Genomic DNA, 26,221 nt, shown 5'->3' with positions numbered 1-26,221 from the left:
CCAATCAGTCCCTCCTAAAGAAAATCAGTCCTAGGTGTTCATTGGAAGGACTGATGCTGAAACTGAAACTCCAGTACTTTGGCCACCTGATTCAAAGAGCTGACTCATTTGAAAAGATCTGATGCTGGGAAAGATTGAAGGTAGCAGGAGAAGGGGATGACAGAGGATGTGATGGTTGGTGGCATCACTGACTCAATGGACATAAGTTTGGGTAAATTCCAGGAGTTGGTGATAGACAGGGAGGCCTGATGTGCTGCAGTCCATGGAGTTGAAAAGAGTCGGACACGACTGAGTGACTGAATTGAACCCACGTTCGCAATCGTGTGTTCTGCTTAGCCCACGATTTTAAAGGTAATAGCAAGAGATTTGTCCAGTTTTTGGCTGGAAAGATTTCTATAAAATAAAATTTCATTTCCATCTTAAAAAATAGTTAGATTTTTGTTGAGAGAACTGTTGATAACCGTCTTAGTAATATAATATGTTAAGAGTTGATATGGTAGATTTTCCTATGTCCTCTTAGTGCTAAGCTGTCTGAAATTGATAAACCAAGGCAATAATGAATAACATGATCAGCTCATTCAGTCCATTTAATCACTTAATCCTTTTTTCCAATTAAAATTATTTAGATTTTTTCCCTATCATTACTATCTTTTTCTATTGCCAATGCCATTGTAGTTATTACTGGAGGAGAGCATGGCACCCCATTCCAGTATTCTTGCCTGGAGAAACCCAGTGGACAGATGAGCCTAATGGCCTACTGTTCATGGGGTCACAAAGAGTCAGACATGACTGAGCAACTAAGCATAACACCAATATCCATGCAGGTGAAACAAGAATGAGAAGGAAGCATTTGTTATCTAACCCTGGAGGTCTAAATATCTTTGATATGGAGATAGAGAAGAATTCAAGCAGTGTCAACAATAAATATCACTATCAACCAGGAGGTTTAATTTATTATCAGACCACTCACATTTTGGGACTTAGACCTTACCTTACATTATGCATTACTCATTAAGGCACATCTGTAACATTTAAATACACCTCTTATGTACCAATTTTCTCCTTCCCAGTCCTCTATACGGTTTTCACATTCCTATGAATCTATTTTTTTTTTTAATTGCAAATTTTAAGTAATACAAACTAATTTAGACATGGAGATGATAGTTATCAGCTACCCTAAATTGTGAAATTTCATATAGACTTGGATTGATAAAATTGTACACAATTTATTGGCTGTTAGATATTATATAAAGAGAACTCAGCTCACTGTTTATATATTTACAATTGGTAACATTAATGTGCATTTTAATTTGCTAAATCTCTAAAGATAAGATCTATGGTCAAGTTTGCCAGAAGACTAATTCCAGAAGACTAAGACATAGTGGACTTTTGGCCACTCTCTGGATATCCATTTTCAGCCTTCATATCCTGACATTTGTCATCATAAGCTTTGAAACATGTTGTTAGTAGCACAGTTAAAACACTAAAACTTGTCAAAATTTAGAGCAAAATAAAGCTTATTCGTATATCCTGATTTACCATGACATTTTCACTAAATTGTCACTGAATCTTTTATGGAGTGGGTATTGTAGAATAGATATAAGCCAAGAATTGTACCTATTTAGAAGGGAATACAAAAAGATTTAAAATGGAAGGATAACACAATGGAAATATTTGAATGAATAACAAATGGATGACTGTTCGGTGTGTACAGAGATTATCGGAGCCCATGGCTTCCCACTTTTCCTTATCTTCTCCTCCCAGAGTATAGATAAGTGTATTTTGATGTCTTACCTGTTGTCTAGCTTTTATATTATGTAATTTATGTAGTGCAATCATTAGATACAAACACTGGGGATAACAATAATGCTGTCAGGATTGTTCACCACATTCACCAACATGTCTTAACTTGGAACATCAAAATAATCTGAAATTTCATTTTGTCTGTGACTCAAAAAGAGAATGATTTATTTCTAAAATCTAGACAAAAGCGTATCTTGGAACATGGTGGCTGCAGTTCCAGAGAATTATGGCGAGGTAATATTAATTTTTTCAATCAAGATCCTCATCTCTTGTTAGTAATATCTCTCCACATTAACATATTAGGATCCCATTGCATTGTATTAATATTCATATCATATCAGAATTTATTGTTGCTTATACAGTGTTAAAGTCATATTGCATTAGTGACTTTCATATCAGATTAGTGAAAGTGGATCCTAATAAGACTTTCATATTCAATTACTAAGGTAACAGTTTTGTCTTTCCAAGTCACTTCTAACTTGAGCCCAGAGTACAAATTGATAAATGTGGTAATAAAGCAATCTTTCTGGCTGAAGATGGATGGCCCCTGGGACCAGTGGAGCTGTGAAAATAGGACTTGAATCAAGGGGCCACATTTCTGACAGGAAAGAAGTTCAACCCTTTGCCTACATAGCAGCACTTCTGAACTAAAGACTGTATGAACATAAGAAGCTAGAAACACAGACCTTGTCCTTGGTAATTTACTTTCCACTCTTGTTATCTTGTTCCAGTCTGATAATTTGAGCTATAGAAAAAAAAGGAGCATAAATGAAAACTTCTTATGAAAGTGATTAGTGGCTTCTTTTGTCCCCAAAATCATTCAAATTTAGAGAACTTTTACCTAACATATGGATTGGTAGGTGAGATATTTTGGGACATACAAACGATTGCAAGGACTCAAATACTGCTATATTGTTATTCGAATTACTAGGTTAAACTTAATCATGACACCTATAGCAGGATATGCAAGAAATAGAAACTATGAACATATCCGTATATTGATCTGACTTCGCTGATGGCATGAACTGTGTTTTTCTCACCTTTTAATTCTAACACCTTTTGAGCACCTGCTACATTACATGCATTCCACATTCACTCTTTGGCAAGGTAAATTAGCAGAGCTCATTTGGGTGCTGAGACCAGAGGTCAAACCAGTCATAAATGTCATTTGGTAGGAGAAGGCAGGATTTCTCCATCAACTAGGAAAATATTCATACACAATTTGTGCATGCATATATGTGTGTGTGTATCAATTGTTTTGTCTCTCTTTCTGCAATCCTTTGACATATAGTGTATTAGATAAACTTTCTAAAATTTCTTCTGCATTACCTCTCTTTTTAAACCATGCAGGAGGGCCTAGAGGAACTATCCAACGTTGAAGGTCAGGAAGGGCGGTGATGAGGAGATACCCCTTATCCAAGGTAAGGAGCAGTGGCTGTGCTTTGCTGGAACAGCCGTGAAGAGATACTCCATGCCCAAGGTAAGAAGAACCCAAGTAAAAAGGTAGGTGTTGCAAGAGGGCATCAGAGGGCAGACACACTAAAACCATACGCAAAGAAAACTAGTCAATCTAATCACACTATGGCCACAGCCATGTCTAACTCAATGAAACTAAGCCATGCCCGTGGGGCAACCCAAGACAGGTGGGTTATGGTGGAGAGGTCTGACAGAATGTGGTCCACTGGAGAAGGGAATGACAAACCACTTCAGTATTCTTGCCTTGAGAACCCCATAAACAGTATGAAAAGGCAAAATGATAGGATACTGAAAGAGGAACTCCCCTGGTCAGTAGGTGCCTAATATGCTACTGGAGATCAGTAGAGAAATAACTCCAGAAAGAACGAAGGGATGGAGCCAAAGCAAAAACAATACCCAGCTGTGGATGTGATTGGTGATAGAAGCAAGGTCCAATGATGTAAAGAACAATATTGCATAGGAACCTGGAATGTAAGGTTCATGAATCAAGGCTAATTGGAAGCGGTTAAACAAGAAATGGCAAGAGTGAACGTTGACATTCTAGGAATCAGTGAAATAAAATGGACTGGAATGGGTGAATTTAAGTCAGATGACCATTATATCTACTACTATGGGCCGGAATCCCTCATAAGAAATGGAGTAGTCATCATGGTCAAAAAAAGAGTCCAAAATGCAGTACTTGGATGCAATCTCAAAAACGACAGAATGATCTCTGGTCATTTCCAAGGCAAACCATTCAATATCACGGTAATCCAAGTCTATGCCCCAACCAGTAACACTGAAGAAGCTGAAGTTGAACGGTTCTATGAAGACCTATAAGAACTTTTAGAACTAACACCCAAAAAAGATGTCCTTTTCATTTTAGGGGACTGGAATGCAAAAGTAGGTAGTCAAGAAACACCTGGAGTAACCGGCAAATTTGGCCTTGGAATGCGGAATGAAGCAGGGCAAAGACTAATAGAGTTATGCCAAGAATGGTCATAGCAAACACCCCTTTCCAACAACACAAGAGAAGACTCTACACATGAACATCACTAGATGGTCAACACCAAAATCAGATTGATTATATTCTTTGCAACCAAAGATGGAGAAGCTCTATACAGTCAACAGAAACAAAGCCAGGAGCAGACTGTGGCTCAGACCATGAACTCCTTATTGCCAAATTCAGACTTAAATTGAAGAAAGTAGGGAAAACCTCTAGACCACTCAGGTATGACCTAAATCAAATCCCTTATGATTATACAATGGAAGTGAGAAATAGATTTAAGGGCCTAGATCAGATAGACAGAGCACCTGATGAACTATGAAATGAGGTTTGTGACATTGTGCAGGAGTCAGGGATCAGGACCATCTCCATGGAAAAGAAATGCAAAAAGGCAAAATGGCTGTGTGAAGAGGCGTTACAAACAGCTGTGAAAAGAAGAGAAGCAAAAGGCAAAGGAGAAAAGGAAAGATATAAGCACCTGAATGCAGAGTTCCAAAGAATAGCAAGAAGAGATAAGAAAGAATTCCTCAGTGATCAATGCAAAGAAATAGAGGAAAACAACAGAATGGCAAAGACTAGAGATCTCTTCAAGAAACTTAGAGATACTGAGGGAACATTTCATCCAAAGATGGGCTCGATAAAGGACAGAAATGATATGGACCTAACAGAAGCAGAAGATATTAAGAAGAGGTGGCAAGAATACACAGAAGAACTGTACAAAAATGATCTTCAAGACCAAGATAATCACGATGGTGTGATCACTCACCTAGAGCCAGACATCCTGGAATGTGAACTCAAGTAGGCCTTAGAAAACATCACTACGAACAAAGCTGGTGGAGGTGATGGAATTCCAGTGGAGCTATTTCAAATCCTGAACGATGATGCTGTGAAAGGGCTGCACTCAATATGCCAGCAAATTTGGAAAACTCAGCAGTGGCCAAAGGACTGGAAAAAGTCAGTTTTCATTCCAATCCCAAAGAAAGGCAATGCCAAAGAATGCTCAAACTACCACACAATTGCACTCATCTCACACACTAGTAAAGTAATGCTCAAAATTCTCCAAGTCAGGCTTTATCAATAAGTGAACTGTGAACTTCCAGATGTTCAAGCTGGTTTTAGAAAAGGCAGAGGAACCATAGATCAAATTGCCAACATCCGCTGGATCATCGAAAAAGCAAGAGAGTTCCAGAAAAACATCTCTTTCTGCTTTATTGACTATGTCAAAGCCTTTGACTGTGTGGATCACAATAAAGTGGAAAATTCTGAAAGAGATGGGAATACCACAGCACCTGACCTGCCTCTTGAGAAACCTATATGCAGGTCAGGGAGCAAAAGTTAGAACTGGACATGGAACAACAGACTGGTTCCAAATAGGAAAAGGAGTATGTCAAGGCTGTGTATTGTCACCCTGCTTATTTAACTTCTATGCAGAGTACATCATGAGGAACACTAGACTGGAGGAAGCACAAGCTGGACTCAAGATTGCCAGGAGAAATATCAATAACCACAGATATGCAGACGACACCACCCTTATGGCAGAAAGTGAAGAGGAAACAAAAAGCATCTTGATGAAAGTGAAAGAGGAGAGTGAAAAAGTTGGCTTAAAGCTCAACATTCAGAAAACGAAGATCATGGCATCCAGTCCCATCACTTCATGGGAAATAGATGGGGAATCAGTGGACAGTGTCAGACTTTATTTTTTGGGGCTCCAAAATCACTGCAGATGGTGACTGCAGCCATGAAATTAAAAGACACCTACTCCTTGGAAGAAAAGTTATGACCACCCTAGATAGCATCTTCAAAAGCAGAGACATTACTTTGCCAACTAAGGTCCGTCTAGTCAAGGCTATGGTTTCTCCTGTGGTCATGTATGGATGTGAGAGTTGGACTGTGACGAAGGCTGAGTGCCAGAGAATTGACTCGAGAGTCCCTTGGACTGCAAGGAGATCCAACCAGTCCATTCTGAAGGAGATTAGCCCTGGGATTTCTTTGGAAGGAATGATGCTGAAGCTGAAACTCCAGTACTTTGGCCACCTCATGCGAAGATTTGACTCATTGGAAAAGACTCTGATGCTGGGAGGAATTGGGGCAGGAGGAGAAGGGGACGACAGAGGTTGAAATGGCTGGATGGCATCACTGACTCGATGGACGTGAGTCTGAGTGAACTCCGGGAGATGTTGATGGACAGGGAGTCCTGGCGTGCTGCGATTTATGGGGTCGCAAAGAGTGGAACACGACTGAGCGACTGAACTGAACTGAATCTTTATTGGAGTCTTAATCCCTTCTTTTCTCAGTTTCCTTTCTCGGTATACTACCATATTCAAATTCTTTCTAGTTTAAGAGGAAAAAGAAAACCCTCTCCTCCCTTGACTCAGGTCTTCACTCTTATCATCCTCCTACCTCTTTGTACAGCTGTTAAATTTAAATATCTAGAGATTTATGGTCTCATTGTCATCGCTCATCAGCCTACCGCAGTCTGTATTGTATTCACACTGCATTGAATGCTTCCTTTTGTGATCAACAGCAGCCCCCAGCGTGCTAAAGCAATAGGACGTCTTTCTAGTCTATAAAGTCTGACGTTTCATTCCATTTGATACTTTTTTCAAATTCACACTCCTTGTTTGATCTTAGGTCTTTTAGCTCTTATGGTATCATTTTACTCTGGCTTCTTGTCTCTCTCTCTCTCTCTCTCTGTATGTGTGTGTATACACACACACACACACACACACACACACACATATATATATATATATATATATATATATATATATATATATATATATATATATATATATAAGTTCTCATTCTGCTTCGGGGTCACATCTTCAAGTTATCTTCTCTGCACAGTCAACCTAATTGATTAGATACTGTTCCTTTTATTTGATGGTTTCTAGCTTTAGTGTGCATGAAAATCACCTGGAGAGCCTGATAAAATCCCAAACACTGGACCCTACCTTAGTAATTTGAACTGGAAACCCAGGGGATATTTTATCAATCTCCTTCCCTAACATTGTGCCTTCCTTTCCCTCCACTAAACTCAATCCATTATAAAGTCCTAATGCCTTTAACTTATAACTGAGGAAGTCTTCTCTCTTCTATTAATAGTTGCCTGGGCCACTGCTTGTCTGGATTAAGCAACAGCTCCTTTAATTGTTCATTTATGTCTAGAAAATTAGCAGTTAACATTCTAGCTAGTATTTGTTTTTAATTTACAAATATTTTAACAAACTTTTTTTTTAATTGTGTCATTTTAAAATAAAATGATAGAGAATAGATAATATTTTACAAATAAGAGGGTACATGATTTTCCAGGACCACAGAAGAATTTAGCTAGATCATCTCTCCTATGAATTATCCTGGATTTCATACAGAAAGAATGAAAAATAATAAAATGGTATTAAAAAAAAAAAGCTGCAACTACTCTTATTCCATATTGCATATTAGGAACTGAGGTTTAGAAGATTCAATAACTTCAAGGATTTCACAATAAGAAGAGGTAAGATTGAGATTAAAATGAAGGTATGTCCAACTCCAGAATCTGTGTTCTTAATCTCCTTACTTCTGAATAGTCCTTGGTAATGGCAGTTCCTTTCTTGAAAGCTGGCAGTTCTCAATTATAGCACTGAATTATGAATTCTCACTTAGAGCCTTAAATTGCCATTCATACTAGCAATAAGTATTAATTCTGGCTCTTGCTCATATAGTTTACATACTATAAACCCCTCTCTACATCTGTGTCTCTTTTGCTGCTTTGCATATAGGGTCGTCGTTACTGTCTTTCTAAATTCTATATATATGCATTAATATGCTATATTGGTGTTTCTCTTCTTGACTTAAAGTAATTAGCCTCCAGTTAAAAAACAAAACAAAACCCTCTCTAAATGGGCCAATGCTATGCTCAGAAAAAAGCTATCCTACCTTGGGCTCCATCATCCATGGGGTTATTCCCCTGTTTTTCATGCAGGATCAAGGCACTCTCCAACATTTTTTTTTTTAATTAAACCCTCCTTCACAGCTTCCTGATTTATAATGATTTCCCTCTCATTGTCCCCTAAGTTTTATTTCTCTGGGCACTTATTTGTTTTGTAAGGCATTAGTAGCTACATTTTTAATAGTTCATAGTTTTACCTGTAGCTGTATAATAAGCAATGTGAGAATAATAGTTGCTTCTTTCTGTTCTTGGTACTGTCATGCAATGCCTAGGTCAGGAGGAACCACAGCTAGGTGCTCAGCAAGGCCAAGCTGGTTAGATAGGTTTCCTCTTGGTACAAGAATCATTATACATTTATATTTTCCTTAAAATACTGTCAATTAAATAGCATTTCTAAAATCTCCAAATCACTAAAGGACCCAGGGTGGCGGTTTAAATAATAAATAAATCTATTTGCTTATTCAACTGAAATTTATCACTTCATTTGATTGAGCAGCTTCCTTATAACTCATGTGTCTCTTCTTAGCTGGCATTGTGAGAAATTCTGGAGTGTCTCCCTCATCTGTTGGATACTTTTCTTTGACAGAAAAGCAAGACACATTTGAGTCTTGGATGAAGGGTTAATTGCTTCACTAGCAGAAATCTCTTAAAGATTTGAATTGCTCCCTAGCTTAATGAGGTCTCTCTCTCCTAACACAAACTTGGACACATTGCTTTCTGTGAAGTGGTAGGTCTGGTAAACTGGTCATGCTGCTGCTAAGTCACTTCAGTTGTGTCCGACTCTGTGCGACCCCATAGACGGCAGCCCATCAGGCTCCCCCGACCCTGGGATTCTACAGGCAAGAACTCTGGAGTGGGTTGCCATTTCCTTCTCCAATGCATGAAAGTGAAAAGTGAAAGTGAAGTCACTCAGTCGTGTCCGACTCTTAGCGACCCCATGGACTGCAGCCTACCAGGCTCCTCCACCCATGGGATTTTCCAGGCAAGAGTACTGGAGTGGTATGGAATCAAAATCCCATCTAGTGTAGAACACAATGGAGATTAAGAGACTTTGTCTTTAGGGCCCAAAAAAGATGTGGGAATCTTGTTTGATAACATTATCTTCTTCCTTTTCATTTCTTTCCAGAACACTTTCTGAAAATTGAAATCCTTTCTCTAAGAGCCAGAGATCTTACCTTTGACCCAGTTGCCCTTTAAATATGAATAAAAGTTGGTGTCTAATGCTATCTGTCTTATATTTACCTGGTCTACTTGACTGCATGCTATTTTGTGGTGTTCTTGAAAGACAGCTTTCTTCTCTTATCCTCAGTGAATAATTTTCTTTGCAGCCTACGGGACTTTAGAGACATATTTTCCTTTTTTTTTTTTTTTTTTTTCATCTTACTGGTTAGGTTGAAGTTATAAAGGTTATCATAATTATAATTTGAATTCATTTCATGTCTTTGGTTAGAATAACATTATTTGAATTATCAACTGTTGTTTCAAAAAATAGGACTTTACATTTTAGTTTCATTCCCCTGTAGTATTTAATCAAGGACTCCTCTTGTCAATCAATCACTTTATTTGAATTTATATTACACTGTTCAGGAAGGGGTGTGTAATTGTGTAACACACACACACACATAAACATTCCCCACTTCTTCCACTCCCTATTTTCCCATCAAATGGTAAAAGTGCAGAGCAGAGCTAGAAACTGACAAACAGCCAGGTGTCTAACTTTAAAAAATTGTCAGTATCAAGCAATAAAGACTTTTATTTCATGTGAGATAGGGTTAGGAGCTAAAAGGCAATTACAAGATAGGGTTGGAGTTAAAAGGCAGAGAGAATTTGGGGAGACAGAAAGCCTTTGCAAAAATATAAGATGATGGAAAATATAAGACTTTTTTGATAATAGCTGTGAAACTGATTTATTCAAATAAAATTTTTATTTATCATAAAAACACAAATAATAATTGTTTTGTTGTGTCCAAATCTTTTGTGACCCCATGGACTGTAGCCCTCTAGGCTCTCCTGTCCATGGAATTTTCCAGGCAAGAATATGGGAGTGGGTTGCCATTTTCTTCTCCAGAGGATCTTCCCAACTCAGGGATCAAACCCACATCTCCTGCACAGACAGGTGGTTTTTTTTTTTTTTTTTTTTTTTTTTTTAACCATTGAGCCACCTGGGAAGCTCATAAGTAATAATAGAGGACATTGAATGAATGAACATAGGCCATGTCTCTCCACTTGACATCTCGATGATAGAAAAGAAACTGGAGAGAGAAGAAAAAAGAAAAAAAAAAAAAAACAATGAATGCTGGGTTACACTCTGAGGTCAGCAGGTTATACATAGACAGTTAGGTTAACTGTTACTATATCCCCAGATTTGTGACAATAAAGGGCTGTGAGATCTAACCCAAGTAAGGTTTGAAGCAAAAAAAAAAAAAAAAAATGTTGGATTAGCTATATAGTAACTCTCAGTTCTTGGGTTAGTTTTTTATCCTCTCTGGAACCAAGACTCCTCATCTGAAAAAAAAAAAATCTTGTCAGGTTATCTTGATAATTACATAGGCTTAGATACAAACTAACAAAATACAATAGTAATTATTGCTGTTTAGTCACTAAATCTGACTGTGGCTCAGATCAAGAACACCTTATTGCCAAATTCAGACTTAAATTGAAGAAAGTAGGGAAAACCACTAGACCATTCAGGTATGACCTAAATCGAATCCCTTATGATTATACAGTGGAAGTGAGAAACAGATTTAAGGGTCTACATCTGATAGATAGAGTGCTTGATGAACTATGGAATGAGGTTCATGACATTGTACAGGAGACAGGGATCAAGACCATCCCCATGGAAAAGAAATCCAAAATGGCAAAATGGCTGTCTGAGGAGGCCTTACAAACAGCCGTGAAAAGAAGAGAAGTGAAAAGCAAAGGAGAAAAGGAAAGATATAAGCATCTGAATGCAGAGTTCCAAAGAATAGCAAGAAGAGATAAGAAAGAATTCCTCAGTGATCAATGCAAAGAAATAGAGGAAAACAACAGAATGGCAAAGACTAGAGATCTCTTCAAGAAACTTAGAGATACTGAGGGAACATTTCATCCAAAGATGGGCTCGATAAAGGACAGAAATGATATGGACCTAACAGAAGCAGAAGATATTAAGAAGAGGTGGCAAGAATACACAGAAGAACTGTACAAAAATGATCTTCAAGACCAAGATAATCACGATGGTGTGATCACTCACCTAGAGCCAGACATCCTGGAATGTGAACTCAAGTAGGCCTTAGAAAACATCACTACGAACAAAGCTGGTGGAGGTGATGGAATTCCAGTTGAGCTATTTCAAATCCTGAAAGATAATGCTGTGAAAGGGCTGCACTCAATATGCCAGCAAATTTGGAAAACTCAGCAGTGGCCACAGGACTGGAAAAGGTCAGTTTTCATTCCAATCCCAAAGAAAGGCAATGCCAAAGAATGCTCAAACTACCACACGATTGCACTCATCTCACACACTAGTAAAGTAATGCTCAAAATTCTCCAAGTCAGGCTTCAGCAATAAGCGAACTGCAAACTTCCAGATGTTCAAGCTGGTTTTAGAAAAGGCAGAGGAACCATAGATCAAATTGCCAACATCCGCTGGATCATCGAAAAAGCAAGAGAGTTCCAGAAAAACATCTCTTTCTGCTTTACTGACTATGTCAAAGCCTTTGACTGTGTGGATCACAATAATGTGGAAAATACTGAAAGAGATGGGAATACCACAGCACCTGACCTGCCTCTTGAGAAACCTATATGCAGGTCAGGGAGCAAAAGTTAGAACTGGACATGGAACAACAGATTGGTTCCAAATAGGAAAAGGAGCATGTCAAGGCTGTGTATTGTCACCCTTCTTATTTAACTTCTATGCAGAGTACATCATGAGAAACGCTGGACTGGAAGAAGCACAAGCTGGACTCAAGATTGCCAGGAGAAATATCAATAACCTCAGATATGCAGATGACACCACCCTTATGGCAGAAAGTGAAGAGGAGCTAAAAAGCCTCCTGATGAAAGTGAAGGAGGAGAGTGAACAAGTTGGCCTAAAGCTCAACATTCAGAAAACGAAGAGCATGGCATCCTGTCCCATCACTTCATGGGAAATAGATGGGGAAACAGTGGAAACAGTGTCAGACGTTATTTTTTGGGGCTCCAAAATCATTGCAGATGGTGATTGCAGCCATGAAATTAAAAGATGCTTGCTCCTTGGAAGGAAAGTTATAACCACCCTAGATAGCATATTGAAAAGCAGAGACATTACTTTGCCAACAAAGGTCTGTCTAGTCAAGGCTATGGTTTTCCCAGTGGCCATGTATGGATGTGAGAGTTGGACTGTGAAGAAACCTGAGCACTGAAGAATTTATGCTTTTGAACTGTGGTGTTGGAGAAGACTCTTGAGAGTCCCTTGGACTACAAGGACGTCCAACCAGTCCAGTCTGAAGCAGATCAGCCCTGGGATTTCTTTGGAAGGAATGGTACTGAAGCTGAAACTCCAGTACTTTGGCCACCTCATGCAAGAGTTGACTCATTGGAAAAGACCCTGATGCTGGGAGGGATTGGGGTCAGGAGGAGAAGGGGGAGACCGAGGACGAGATGGCTGGATGGCATCACTGACTCGGATGTGAGTCTGAGTGAACTCCGAGAGTTGGTGATGGACAGGAAGGCCTGGTGTGCTACGATTCACAGGGTCACAAAGAGTGGGACATGACTGAGCTACTGAACTGAACTGAACTGAGTCACTAAATTGTGTCCAACTCTTTGTGACTCCATAGACTGCAGCACACAGGCCTTCCCTGTCCTTTGTTATCTTTGGAGTTTACTCAAACTCATGTCCATTTAGTTGGTAGTGCCATTCAACCATCTCATCCTCTGTCTCCCCCTTCTCTTCCTACTCTCAATCTTTGCCAGCATCAGAGTCTTTTCCAGCGAGTCAACTCTTTTCATCAGGTGGACAAGTATTGTAGCTTCAACTTTGACGTCAGTCCTTCCAATGAAAAATCAGGCTTAATTTCCATTAGGATTGACTGGTTTGATTCGTTGCAGTCCAAGGGACTCTCAAGAGTCTTTTCCAGAACCACAGTTCAGAGCATCATTTCTTAGGTGCTCAGCCTTCTTTATGGTCCAGCTCTCATATCTGTACATGACTCCTGGAAAAACCATAGTTTTGACTCTTTGGACCTTAGCCGGCAAAACGATGTCTGCTTTTTAATGCACCGTCAGGTTTGTCAAACCTTTCCTTCCAAGGAGCAAGCGTCTTTTAATTTTGTGGCTGCAGTCACCATCTGCAGTGATTTTGGAGTCCAAGAAAATAAAAGCTGTTTCCGCTCCTTCCCCATCTATTGCCATGAAGCGGTGGGACTAGATGCCATGATCTTAGCTTTTTGGATGTTTAGTTTTAAGCCAGCTTTTCACTCTCTTCTTTCACCCTCATGATAGATATTTCACAAATTTGAGGGTTTTAAAAAAATTCTTCTTCCAACTACAATGAGGTATCCTCACATTGATCAGAACGGCCATCATCAAAATGTCTACAAACAATAAATGCTGGAGAGAGTGTAGAGAATAAGGGAACTCTCTTACACTGTTGGTGAGAATGCGAACTGGTACAGCCACTGTGAACAACAGTGTGGAGATTCCTTAAAAAACCAAGAATAGACCTGCCATACCACTCAGTAATCTGAATGTTGGGCATATATCCCAAGGAAACCAGAATTGAAAGATACACATGTACGCCAATGTTACTGCAGCACTATTTATGGTAGCTATCACACGGAAGCAACTTAGATGTCCATTGGCAGATGAATGGATAAGGAAGTGTGGTACACTTAGCACATTTGAGCCAGTCCTAAGGAGGTGGATGAACCTGGAGCCTATTAAACAGAGTGAAGTATGTCAGAAAGAGAAAGAAAAATACAGTATATTAATGCATATGTATGGAATTTAGAAAGATGGTACTGATGATCCCACCTGCAGAGCAGCAAAGGAGACACAGATGTAAAGAACAGACTTTTGGATTCAGTGGGAGAAAGTGAGGATGGGATGATTTGAACAAATAGCACTGAAACACGTACTTTACCATATGTAAAATAGATGGCAGTGTAAGTTCAATGTATGAAGCAGGGCACCCAAAGCTGGTGCTCTGGGACAACCCAGAGAATGGGGCAGAGAGGGAGGTGGGAGGGGAATTCAGGAAGTGGGGGGACACATGTATATCTGTGGCCGATTTATGCTGGTGTATGGCAAAAAACAACAAAATACTGTAATTATCCTCCAATTAAAATTAATTAATTAAAAAATTCTTCTCCCTTTCACCTTCACTTTGGTTTATGTGTGGTGATGGATCCCCACCTTATGGAGTAAGCTAGATTTATTTTAGGATATCTTTCCAACAAAAATACAATTCTTCCACAACACCTTCCTAAATGGCTAAGTATACTTTGTTATAAACATGAAATCATTTTTAGGCATTAAAATGAAAATATAAATTACAAATAATGAAATGTATAATGAGTATTTTTATAAAAATTGATTTTGATAAATATAAATTGCCTCAAAATGTCAAGTCTCATGATTTAATTATTTTACCAACATGGTTTCTTCTGGGAATATGAATGTGTTAAAATCAATAGTAGTGCATATAAATGCAATGTTGCTATTAATATCCATTTTTAGAGGTGTCAATGATCCCTAATAGTCCTACTGTCTCTTATGAAAAGCATCTATATAAGATACAAATTTTCAAGGCCTCGTCTTCCAGCTTTGTGAGTATTCCCCCATGCCCCACTTTGTAAATGTTCATTTGCTTGTAATGGCAATTTATGTCACTGTGCATTATACGGATGGCCTAATTCAAGGCCAGTCATCCAGTGGAGATGTCTTTACTTCAAGAGAAGTTGGTTAATGGTTGGAACCAGGATGTTTTATTGTACCATTTCATTGAACTGTATTTTCTACAATATCTTTTTACTGACTGTACCTAAAAACATTTTATTATATTTAATCATATACACTCATTCTCATTAGAAGGTTATCATTCCCCTTGTAGTTCTACCTTCCTAGTGCCAGCAATGCTTTGGGTTTCTTAATCCTGCACTAAGAGAAGCATTGGTTTATAAATTAAAATCCTTATTACTAATTATGTGTCCTGTGATTTAAATAAATGAAGTGTATCATCTTTCACTGAAAGAGATGGAGTGCCTGATCAGGGCCTAACTTATGTGGAAGTAGACAGGACAAGCCATAAAATTTTAGAGGTTCCAATAACCTCTCCCATGTTTCTCCCAAGCTAGTTTCTCCAACTCCACCTGCAACTGCTTTTTACATATTAGTTGATCCTAGCATAAAATTGCCAGAGAAGGCAATGGCACCCCACTCCAGTACTCTTGCCTGGAAAATCCCATGGATGGATCCTGGTAGGCTGCAGTCCATGGGGTCACTAAGAGTCAGACACGACTGAGCGACTTCACTTTCACTTTTCACTTTCATGCATTGGAGAAGGAAATGGCAACCCACTCCAGTGTTCTTGCCTGGAGAATCCCAGGGACAGAAGAGCTTGGTAGGAGGCCATCTGTGGGGTCACACAGAGTTGGGCATGACTGAAGCGACTTAGCAGCAGCAGCAGCAGCAGTATAAAATTGCAACCCACACCAATATTCTTGCCTAGAGAATCCTGTGAACAGAGGAGCCTGGTGGGCTGCTGCCCATAGGATTGGACATGACTGAAGCAACTTAGCATGCACACATGCATTGGAGAAGGAAATGGCAACCCACTCCAATATTCTTGCCTGGAGAATCCCAGGGACAGAGGAGCCATGTGGGCTTCCATCTATGGGGTTGCACAAAGTCAGATACAACTGAAGTGACTTAGCAGCAGCAGCAGCAGCAGCATTCCTTCAAAAAACCTTACTGACTTTCAATCCATTCACTTGCTTATTTACTCATTCATTTTTATAAAGGCCTTGGTCTATTATTTTTATAAAGGCCTTGGCTTCCCTGGTAGCTCAGACAGTAAAGCATCTGCCTACAGTGGGGGAGACTCAGGTTTGATCCCTGGGTTGGGAAGATCCCCTGGAGAAGGAAATGGTAACCCACTCCAGTATTCTCGCCTGAAAAATCCCATGGACTGAGGGGCCTGGTAGGCTACAGTCCACGGGGTCAAAAAGAGTCAGACATGACCGAGTGACTTCACTTTTTTTCTTTCTTTATTCTTTGGAACACCAATCATATGTTATGGCTTCTGTTTGTGTTTTCAGATTCAAAGATGAGTTATTCAATGTATTAACATTAAAGAGAATTATATACAGTGCAGTCACAGTATAAAAACAATGACAAAACATAACTTTAGGAGTTTTAATAGCTATATGAGCAAAATGTTTCTGGAATACAAGGAAATGTCAGGGCCTTCACTGAGAAAGTCATAGGTATACAGGTTAGCAAAAATGGCCAACTTGACTAAAGAGAAGTATAAGAATAACATGTAGAGAAGAGGTGTGAGAGATCCTGGCATGTTCAAATAAGAGTGAACTGGTTTGAATAGATTTAGCAGCTTTGTGAAATTGGAAAGCAAAAGCTATATGGTAAGTCATTGTTGGGTAGGCTCAAAGTGGGTTAAAGTTCAGGAATGGAGAGTGAGTCAGAGTCAGATATAGGCTTATATTGTGATCACTGTTAGTAATGATAATAGTAAATACTGATGTATTTTGGAGCAATGGTATTGTTATAAAAATCAACATTTTTTGTGCCAAAACAGCTTCTTTAAATGGAATATCTGATGTGTAATGTTGTTTCTAGCATGCATGCATCCTAGCATCTACCTCCTGTCCCTTTAGTGACTTTTACAAAGCATTTACTTAAATCATTCTCATCAAATTTGGTGATATTGTGTTACTGCCATTAACTCCAAATCATCTGAAAGAATGAATGAAAGAAAAAGTGAAAGTGAAAGTCTCAGTCATGTCCGACATTTTGCGACCCCATGGACTATACAGACCATGGAATTCTCCAGACTAGACTACTGGAGTGGGTAGCCTTTCCTTTTTCTAGCAGATCTTCCTGACTCAGGAATCAAACAGGGGTCTCCTGCATTGCAGGTGGATTCTTTATCAACTAAACTATACTTATAATATTAAATTCCTCTCATGAAAGAACAAGTGAGACTAAAAACTGAAAGAAGAAACTCAAATTTTCGTCAAATTTCCTCCAAAATTTATTTTATGTCATAGCATAGAATAACATTGATTTAATTATGGAGGGGTAAAGTTTATATGAAATTTAAAAGCAAAGATTCACCAAGAATTAATTTATTAAAAAGTACAGAGATTATGGGTTTAAGATTTTTCTAAGGCAAAAATGTTACACTGAAAATTTTCATATTAAAATTTTAATCACTTACTATTACTTTTAATTTTAGGGTCTATATCATATTTCATTTTTTTTTAAATGTGTTTTAGCCAGCACAGTTAATGTTTTGTGAGGAAATCACAATATTTCCTCCAAGTTATTTATAGGTTCTCCAAAGGTGGATTAATCATCTTACTTCATTTTGAATTGTATGTCCAGTAGAAGATTCACTCCTCTTTACCTGTTCTGTTTTCCTATTAGTAGCTCAGAGATACATTTGTCACTTCTAGAAGTTTTGCAAATTTTCATTATGTACATATCTTAAAATATTAATACCAATTTTACACATTGTGCCTTGTTATTCTTTTCCATTTGTTATTTTTCACATTGAATTATTTCTATGCTTATTTTTATTTTATCATCCTTCAGTTTAATATGTATTGCATCATATTTTCTACAGTCAACCTAAAATCTATTTTGTAACTAAATGAGATAAACACAAAGAGTGCTATTCTTCATATAACATTAACCATAAGAAAACATGGCAGTGTGCTTTTCTATTTTATAGATGAGTTTTGAAATTAAATGAGATAACATGATTGGGGATGCAGCCTAACAAGAATGGAAAGTGTTAGTCGCTCAGTCATTTCTGATTCTTTGTGACCTCATGGACTGTAACCCAACAGGCTTCTCTATCCATGGAAATCTCCAGGCAAGAGTACTGAAGTGGGTTGCCATTCCCTTAGTTGAATACTAAAGGGTAACAGATGGGCGTGTGCTTATCAGCTGTTAATTTGGCCACAAAGCCCTGTGTTCTATGTATGAACAGTGATGCACAATTTATTAAGCAGTGACAATAACCATGACAGGCAGGAGAAGAAAATTATAACCAATCAAGGAAGAAAAAAATGACACCCGTATTCCACAAAATCAGGACAGGGAATCTGGCTTGCCATCAACGAGAGAACGCTGGGAGTTTGACAATTAAAGGCAGTTTCTCTAGAGACTGGGGGCTGTGTCTTTCTGCACTTTGCTAATGAAGTATAATTCATTTTACCTCACCTCCACCTTTAGAAATCAAAGTTCAAGCGTCTGTATCAGACACATTTGAAAGGCGAGGTATCCTCTCTCATTTCAGTACTGTGTCTCCTCTTCAGGGAGCATTCTCCTGTTCTATTAATTATTGTGCTTGGATGACATTACTATTCATGGACTAGCATCTCAAAATACTTGACTTAGCACTGGGTCTGGAACTAATACTAATAAGTACAAGGTTGAATAGTGGTTGAAGTTTTATTTATTCTTTTCTCTCTCTCTTCTACACACAAAGAAAGAAGATAGTTTTATTCATAATTCAGTTGCCTTGTACTTCTAGGGAGAATTTAGTCTGTTGATTCATTACTGACAGCGTCACACAAAAATGCATCACTGAGACATTCCTAAGAAATGGAAAAACCCAATTCCAAATTCCCATAGGCAATCCAAAGAGGAGGTATAAAAATGAAGACTTATTTAATTTGTTATAATTTTAATATGACTTTCAATAATATGTATTTTGGAGGCAGAAAACCTTTGTTAACTGGTCTGGAGCTGGTGATTTCAAATGTGCTGTATTGGTAAAAGGGATATTGGTACTTGAGGTAAGATTAGAATGTGATGAGATTAATCTTTTTAAGCAAACATAGCAGGCTATATCCACTCAAGGAAGACACATGTTCTTTAAAGTAGCCAACATGAAAAGTTATTGTATCATAATAACCAAAGAAAACCCAACTACTAATGTTGTCAAGAAATAGGTTTACTTTTCCTTTGCAACAGAAAATGTGCTGGCATTAGGTCACCTGTTGTAATAAAAACAAAGTTATGTGCTATTTCTTGCTTCACTATGCAGATCACATTGGCTTTTGACTACTATTTATTGTCCCACGGTCACATGATAGTTGACTCATCTAAAGGTATCACTTTATATTCAAGGCAGAGAAAGGGAAATTCAGGTGGGGCCAGAATGGATCCTCTTGGTTTTTTTTCTTCTAATTGGGAATTTAACAAACCCTAAGATATTTATACTTTTACCTTCAGTAACTGGTTTTCATGCCTCTCTCAACTGTTAGACTGGATGTATGACTTTATACACCCTACTGTGGGAGTTGAACAAGGGAGAAGGAAATGAGATTGGAAATGATTCTGTAACCAAGAAGGAGCCTATGGGCTCCCAGGACAGACCCCCACCCTTTGTCCTCCACCTGCCTATTGTTTATAGAAAAAAATTAGGCTCCTAGGCCTTCCTGAGTTTTCAAAGAATAAATTTAAAGAGAGAAGTATGGAAATGCGAAAACAAAAGAACAGTCAAGAAAGACAAAATAATAATAGTTTAGTAATTAAAGTCAAAGAACTTTAGTTTCTCTTCAAGGACCATAGATAATATTCTGAGCCATATCTATCCTTTGAACAGCTTTGCAGACACTGAAACCCACGCTAAAGGAAGAAGTTAATTATGTGCTGACCACAAGCATGTAGACCCCAGGCCTGTTGAAAGCAGAAGGTTGATGATGCTGATTCATAATTAGTTTACCACCAACCAATCTGAAGGTCATCTACTAACTGAGCACTGGATCTTGCAAACCTGTACCTCACCCTATCTTTAAAATTCTGTCCCTGAAAGCCCCTGGGGAAGTGCAGGGCTTTTGAGCATTAGCTGCCAGCCTCATTTGGCACCTGCAATAAATGCTTCATTCTCCATCACTATAATCTGCTGTCAGTAAGTTATCTACACTGCATACAGGTGAGCAAACCTAAATTGGGTTCAATAACAGTGCTGACCAAAGAAAAGTGCCACCGTGAACATGGAGTTAGTTCAATAAGGTTTTATTATTTCAAATTCTTCATTGTTTACTAACTGCATTTTCAAGCACATTTTCCTTGGAGCAGAGAATCAGGTCTGCCTTCATTTAGTATCATTTAGCAATAGCATAATGCCTCTCAACACATGTCTTGAGTAAATGAATTAATAAGTGAAAAAATGAACCAATACAATTTTTCCACTAGGCACCTATTGATTATTCTATGTGACTCTCGAACAAAGACGAGTGGATGGTGGGCAAATGGAAAACTAGCAGCTAAAAATGTGAAGCAGATGGAGCATACTTTTTCTTTCTAGTGGATGAGGTGGTGCAAGCTATTGTTGAAGAAGGAACAGAGACAGACTGAAGAAACTATATATACTCGTCCAGTCCAAGTCCTCCCTCTGCTCAAACAATCCAGAGACTGGGTTGCTTCTCACAAATACTGTGGCTTGAATTTGGTGCCAAGAGCCCAGTCCTTTCCCTGACTGATCTTTCTTCTGCTCAAATCTGCAATTTCTTCCTGACAGCCTAGTCTGTTCATACTGTTTTGTCTCCAATTCTGATAACTGTCAGTTCCAGCTACAGGAAAGTTTGCTATAAAACATAATTAGTTTTTCATTAGTTATTTTGCTTAATAAAGTTTTTTTTTTTATTCCTTTCACCTAATATTTATAACCTATATGTCAATCTCCAAACTAATACCTCCATCACTGAAGTTGTAAGCCATCTGTGATCACATCAAAACTTCCAGATTTCAGGAATTTTCAGTGATTTGATTTTTGAGAAGCAGAGTATAAGGGTTGCCTTATGTATTTTATGTCTGGGAAGTAAGTGATACAATTGTGTTTCTTATATCTATTGCTTAACTGAACATCTGTGGAATGACAGGGAAAGACATCGGGTGTGAATAAAGTAAGAAACATGACAAAAATTCTCCTGAATTAGTAATTCCGTCACTAACAGTTGAAAAAAGAGTAGATGGGCTAGCTTCACTCTGTCCTCATATTTGTACTTATTTTCTGCTCTATAACTTGCACTTTCTCTAATCTCATGCTAGCATCACCCACCTCATTTCCTGACTTACTTATTTTCTTAGGTTCACCAGTGTTTTTCTCCCCACTATCCAAACAAATTATTTAAATTACTGTCACATGTTATACATTCAGAGCTGTCATAATCATTATTGAGGTTAATCAGTTGAGTGATACTGTGAATACTATGAATATGATACTTCTCTTTTATGGAGTTAAACTAACATACTATGAGGTTAAGTGGGATCAAACCAACAGTGGGAACAAAACTTAGACCTGGGTTTTCTCCGTCATAAACAATGCTTTTTTATTTTTTTTTCTTTTACTTACATAAAATGTTTTATATACATAAAAATTCACATGAAATAAAAGACACCTCATTAAGCTATCACTTGAGATTGGAGCTCACCATCCCTTTAAAAAATACATTAAATGCCAACTCAGTCTCAGTTTGAGTTAAGCTATATTTGCTTTTTCAGGGGTTAGACTTTTCTAGACATGTCTGGTAGACCAGCAAAATAGATTAAAGAAAATATTTGGGGGCTTCCTAAACTCTAAGGATTCTCCTAGGAAGCATTTCCCCTTAAGGAAGTTTTCTTTTTTTTTTTTTAATGAAGTCTAAAGAGACCCGGGATTTCTTTGGAAGGAATGATGCTAAAGCTGAAACTCCAGTACTTTGGCCACCTCATGAGAAGAGTTGACTCATTGGAAAAGACTCTGATGCTGGGAGGGATTGAGGGCAGGAGGAGAAGGGGATGACAGAGGATGAGATGGCTGGATGGCATCACTGAATCGATGGATGTGAGTCTGAGTGAACTCTGGGAGTTGGTGATGGACAGGGAGGCCTGGCGTGCTGTGATTCATGTGGTCTCAAAGAGTTGGACACGACTGAGTGACTGAACTGAACTGAACTGGAAGAGATCTTTATTTTTAAAGACTCCTGGTAGGAAATTATAAAATAGTCACAATTCAGTTCAGTTGCTCAGTTGTGTCCAACTCTTTGATACCCCATGGATTGCAGAATGCCAGGCCTCCCTGCCCATCACCAAATCCTGGAGCTTGCTCAAACTCATGTCCATTGAGTCTATGATGTCATCCAATGATCTCATCCTCTGTTGTCCCCTTCTCTACCTGCCTTCAATCTTTCCCAGCATCAGGGTCTTTTCCAATGAGTCAGCTCTTCTCATCACGTGGCCAAAATATTGGAGTTTCAGGTTCAGCATCAGTCCTTCCAATGAATATTCAGGACTGATTTCCTTTAGAATTGAATGGTTTGACCTCCTTGAAGTCCAAGAGACTCTCAATATCTTCTCCAACACCACAGTTTCAAAACCATCACTTCTTCAGCACTCAACTTCTTTATGATCCAACTCTCACATCCATACATGACTACTGGAAACACCGTAGCTTTGACTGGACAGACATTTGTCAGCAAATTAATATCTCTGCTTTTTAATATGCTGTTTAGGTTGGGCATAGATTTTCTTGCAAGGAGCAAGCATCTTTTAATTTCATGGCTGCAGCCAGCATCTTCAGTGATTTGGGAGTCCAAGAAAATAAAGGCTGTCACTGTTTCCATTGCTTCCCTATTTATTTGCCATGAAGTGATGATTGGAAAAGACCCTGATGCTAGGCGAGATTGGGGGCAGGAGGAGAAGGGGACGACAGTGGATGCAATGGCTGGATGGCATCACTGACTCGATGGACATGAGTTTGAGTAAACTCCGGGAGTTGGTGATGGACAAGGAGGCCTGGCGTGTGGTGATTCTTCGGGTCACAAAGAGTAGGACATGACTGAGTGAATGAACTGAACTGAACTGAACTGATAGGACCAGATGCCATGATCTTAGTTTTTAGGGTCTGAATATTGAGTTTTAAGCCAGCTTTTTCACTCTCCTCTTTCACTTTCATCAAGAGGCTTTTTAGTTCCTCTTCACTTTCTGCCTTAAGGGTGGTGTCATTTGCATATCAGAGGTTATTGATATTTCTCCCTGCAATCTTTATTCCAGCTTGTGCTTTATCCAGCCTGGCATTTTATATGATTTGCTTTGCATATAAGTTAAATAAACAGGTGACAGTATACAGCCTTGACATATTCCTTTCCCAATTTGGAATCAGTCCTGTGTTCCATGTCCTGTTGTAACTGTTGCTTCTTGACCTGCATAGAGATTTCTCATGAGTCAGGTAAGATGATCTGGTATTCCCATCTCTTTAAAGATTTTCCACAGTTTGTCATGATCCACATAGTCAAAAGCTTTGGCATAGTCAATAAAGCAAAAGTAGATGATTTTCTGGAATTCTCTTGCTTTTTCTATGATCTAAGATCTTGGCAATTTGATCTCTATTCCTCTGCATTTTTAAAATACAGTTTAAACATCTGGAAGTTCTCAGTTCATATACTTTTGAAGCCTGGTTTGGAGAATTTTGAGCATTACTTTGATAGCATGTGAGGTAAGTGCAATTGTGTGGTAGTTTGAGCATTCTTTGGCATTGCCTTTCTTTGGGAATGGAATGAAAACTGAACTTTTCCAGTCTTGTGGCCACTGCGAGCTTTCCAAATTTGCTGGCATATTGAGTGCAGCACTTTCATGGCATCATCTTTTAGGATTTGAAATAGCTCCACTGGAATTCAATTACCTCCACTAGCTTTCAATTACCTCCACTAGCTTTCAATTACCTCCACTAGCTTTGTTCATAGTAATGCTTCCTAAGACCCACTTGACTTTGTACTCCAGGATGTCTGGCTCTAGGTGAGTGATCACACTATCATGGTCATCTGGGCCATTAAGATCTTTTTGTATAGTTCTTCTGTGTATTCTTGTCACCTCTTCTTAAAACCTTCATCTTCTCTTAGGTCCATGCCATTTCTCTCCTTTATGTTGCCCATCTTTGCATGAAATGCTCCCTTGGTATCTATAATTTTCTTAAAGACATCTCTAGTCTTTCCTATTCTATTGCTTTCCTCTATTTATTTGCATTAATAACTTAGGAAGGCTTTCTTATCTCTCCTTGCTATTCTTTGGAATTCTGCATTCAGATGTGTATATCTTTCCTTTTCTCCCTTGCGTTTCACTTCTCTTCTTTTCTCAGCTATTTGTAAGGCCTCTTCAGACAACCATTTTGCCTTTTTGCATGTCTTTTTCTTGGGGATTATCTTGATCACTGTCTCCTGTACAAAGTCATGAACCTCTGTCCATAGTTCTTCAGGTTCTTTGTCTATCAAATTTAATCCCTTGAATTTATTTGTCATTTCCACTGTATAATTGTAAGGAATTTTATTTAAGTAATACTGAATGGTCTAGTGGTTTTCCCTACTTTCTTCAATTTAATTCTGAATTTTGCAATTAGGTGTTCAAAATCTGAGCCAAGTCAGTTCCTGGTCTTGTTTTTGCTGACTGTGTAGAGCTTCTCGATCTTCAGCCACAAAGAACATAATCAATCTGATTTTGGTTGACCGTCTGGTGATGTCCATGTGTAGAGTCATCTCTTGTGTTGTTGGAAGAAGGTGTTTGCCATGACCAGTGCCTTCTCTTGACAAAATTCTGTTAGCCTTTGCCCTACTTTATTTTGTACTCCAAGGTCAAACTTGCCTGTTATTGCAGGTATCTCTTGACTTCCTACTTCTGCCTTCCAGTCCCCTATGATGAAAAGGATATCTTTTTCTGGAGTTAGTTCTAGAAGGTCTTGTGGGTCTTTATAGAGCTGTTCTACTTCAGCTTCTTCGGCATTAGTGGCTGGGATACAGACTTGGATTACTGTGATACTGGATGGTTTGCCTTGGAAACAGAGATCATTCTATAACTTGGGGGATTGTATCTAAGTATTGCATTTTGATCTCCTCTCTTGACTCTGAGGACCAGTGTGTTTCTTCTAAGGGATTCTTGCACACAATAGTAGATATGAATTAAGTCATATGAATTAAGTTCACTCATTTCAGTCCATTTCCGCCCTTTCCCATCCATTGAATTAAATTTTCCCATTTGTCCATTCTATCTTGGAATTTATGTAGGCTGTTAATATTGGAAGTATCTAGTTGAAGCATATATAAGCAATGTTTTTAGTATTTTTACAGCTTCTCTATAAGTCTAAAATTAGTTTAATGTGAAAAGTTTATTGTTTTCACATCTGGGTCACATTTTTGATTTACCAACTTACCATTTTTTGCTTTAACTCCTCACTCAGAAAATTTGTTCTTTACCTTGTCATTTATAGTGCTTTGCTTTAATTATTAGTTAAATACTTAGAGAAATATGAAACACAAAATACATGAATTAAAATGAAGAAGTGTTCTATAACTTTTTAGAGCTCCTATGTGAAAGCAAAATTGTCTTTTGAAGTATGTTTTTATTCTGCTTATGGGCCATTCATTCTAGAGCATATAAAATATGTCTTCATGGTGTTTTATTATTAACTAAAACAGTATGATTAGCTTGCTTTGGTAGTGTGAATTATTTGTGAGCAATTAAGGTAGAAAAACATCTTGACATGTATAAAATGCCTAGAATTGTTAAATTTCAATATATAATTATTAAAGTTTAATTTAGTCCTGCCTGATTACTTTTTGACATTTATCTATGTGCCATTTAATCTTGAATAAGTTCGACTGTTGTAGTTTTCAATCTACCTTCCAAGAGAACAGTAAAGTCTCACCTGTCTTTTAGCTCTAAATTGTTGTAATTCTACCATGAATGCTTAACAATCTAATTTCAAATAATGAGAAAGATGGGTGGAGGACATACTCTTCTGGAGGATCATTTATCATGCTCTGAGATCATGTTTCTGGTTAATC

Source organism: Capricornis sumatraensis, chromosome 21 (assembly GCF_032405125.1).
Source record: "Capricornis sumatraensis isolate serow.1 chromosome 21, serow.2, whole genome shotgun sequence".
Taxonomy (NCBI): Eukaryota; Metazoa; Chordata; class Mammalia; order Artiodactyla; family Bovidae; genus Capricornis; species Capricornis sumatraensis.
This window is presented reverse-complemented; position numbering follows the sequence as displayed.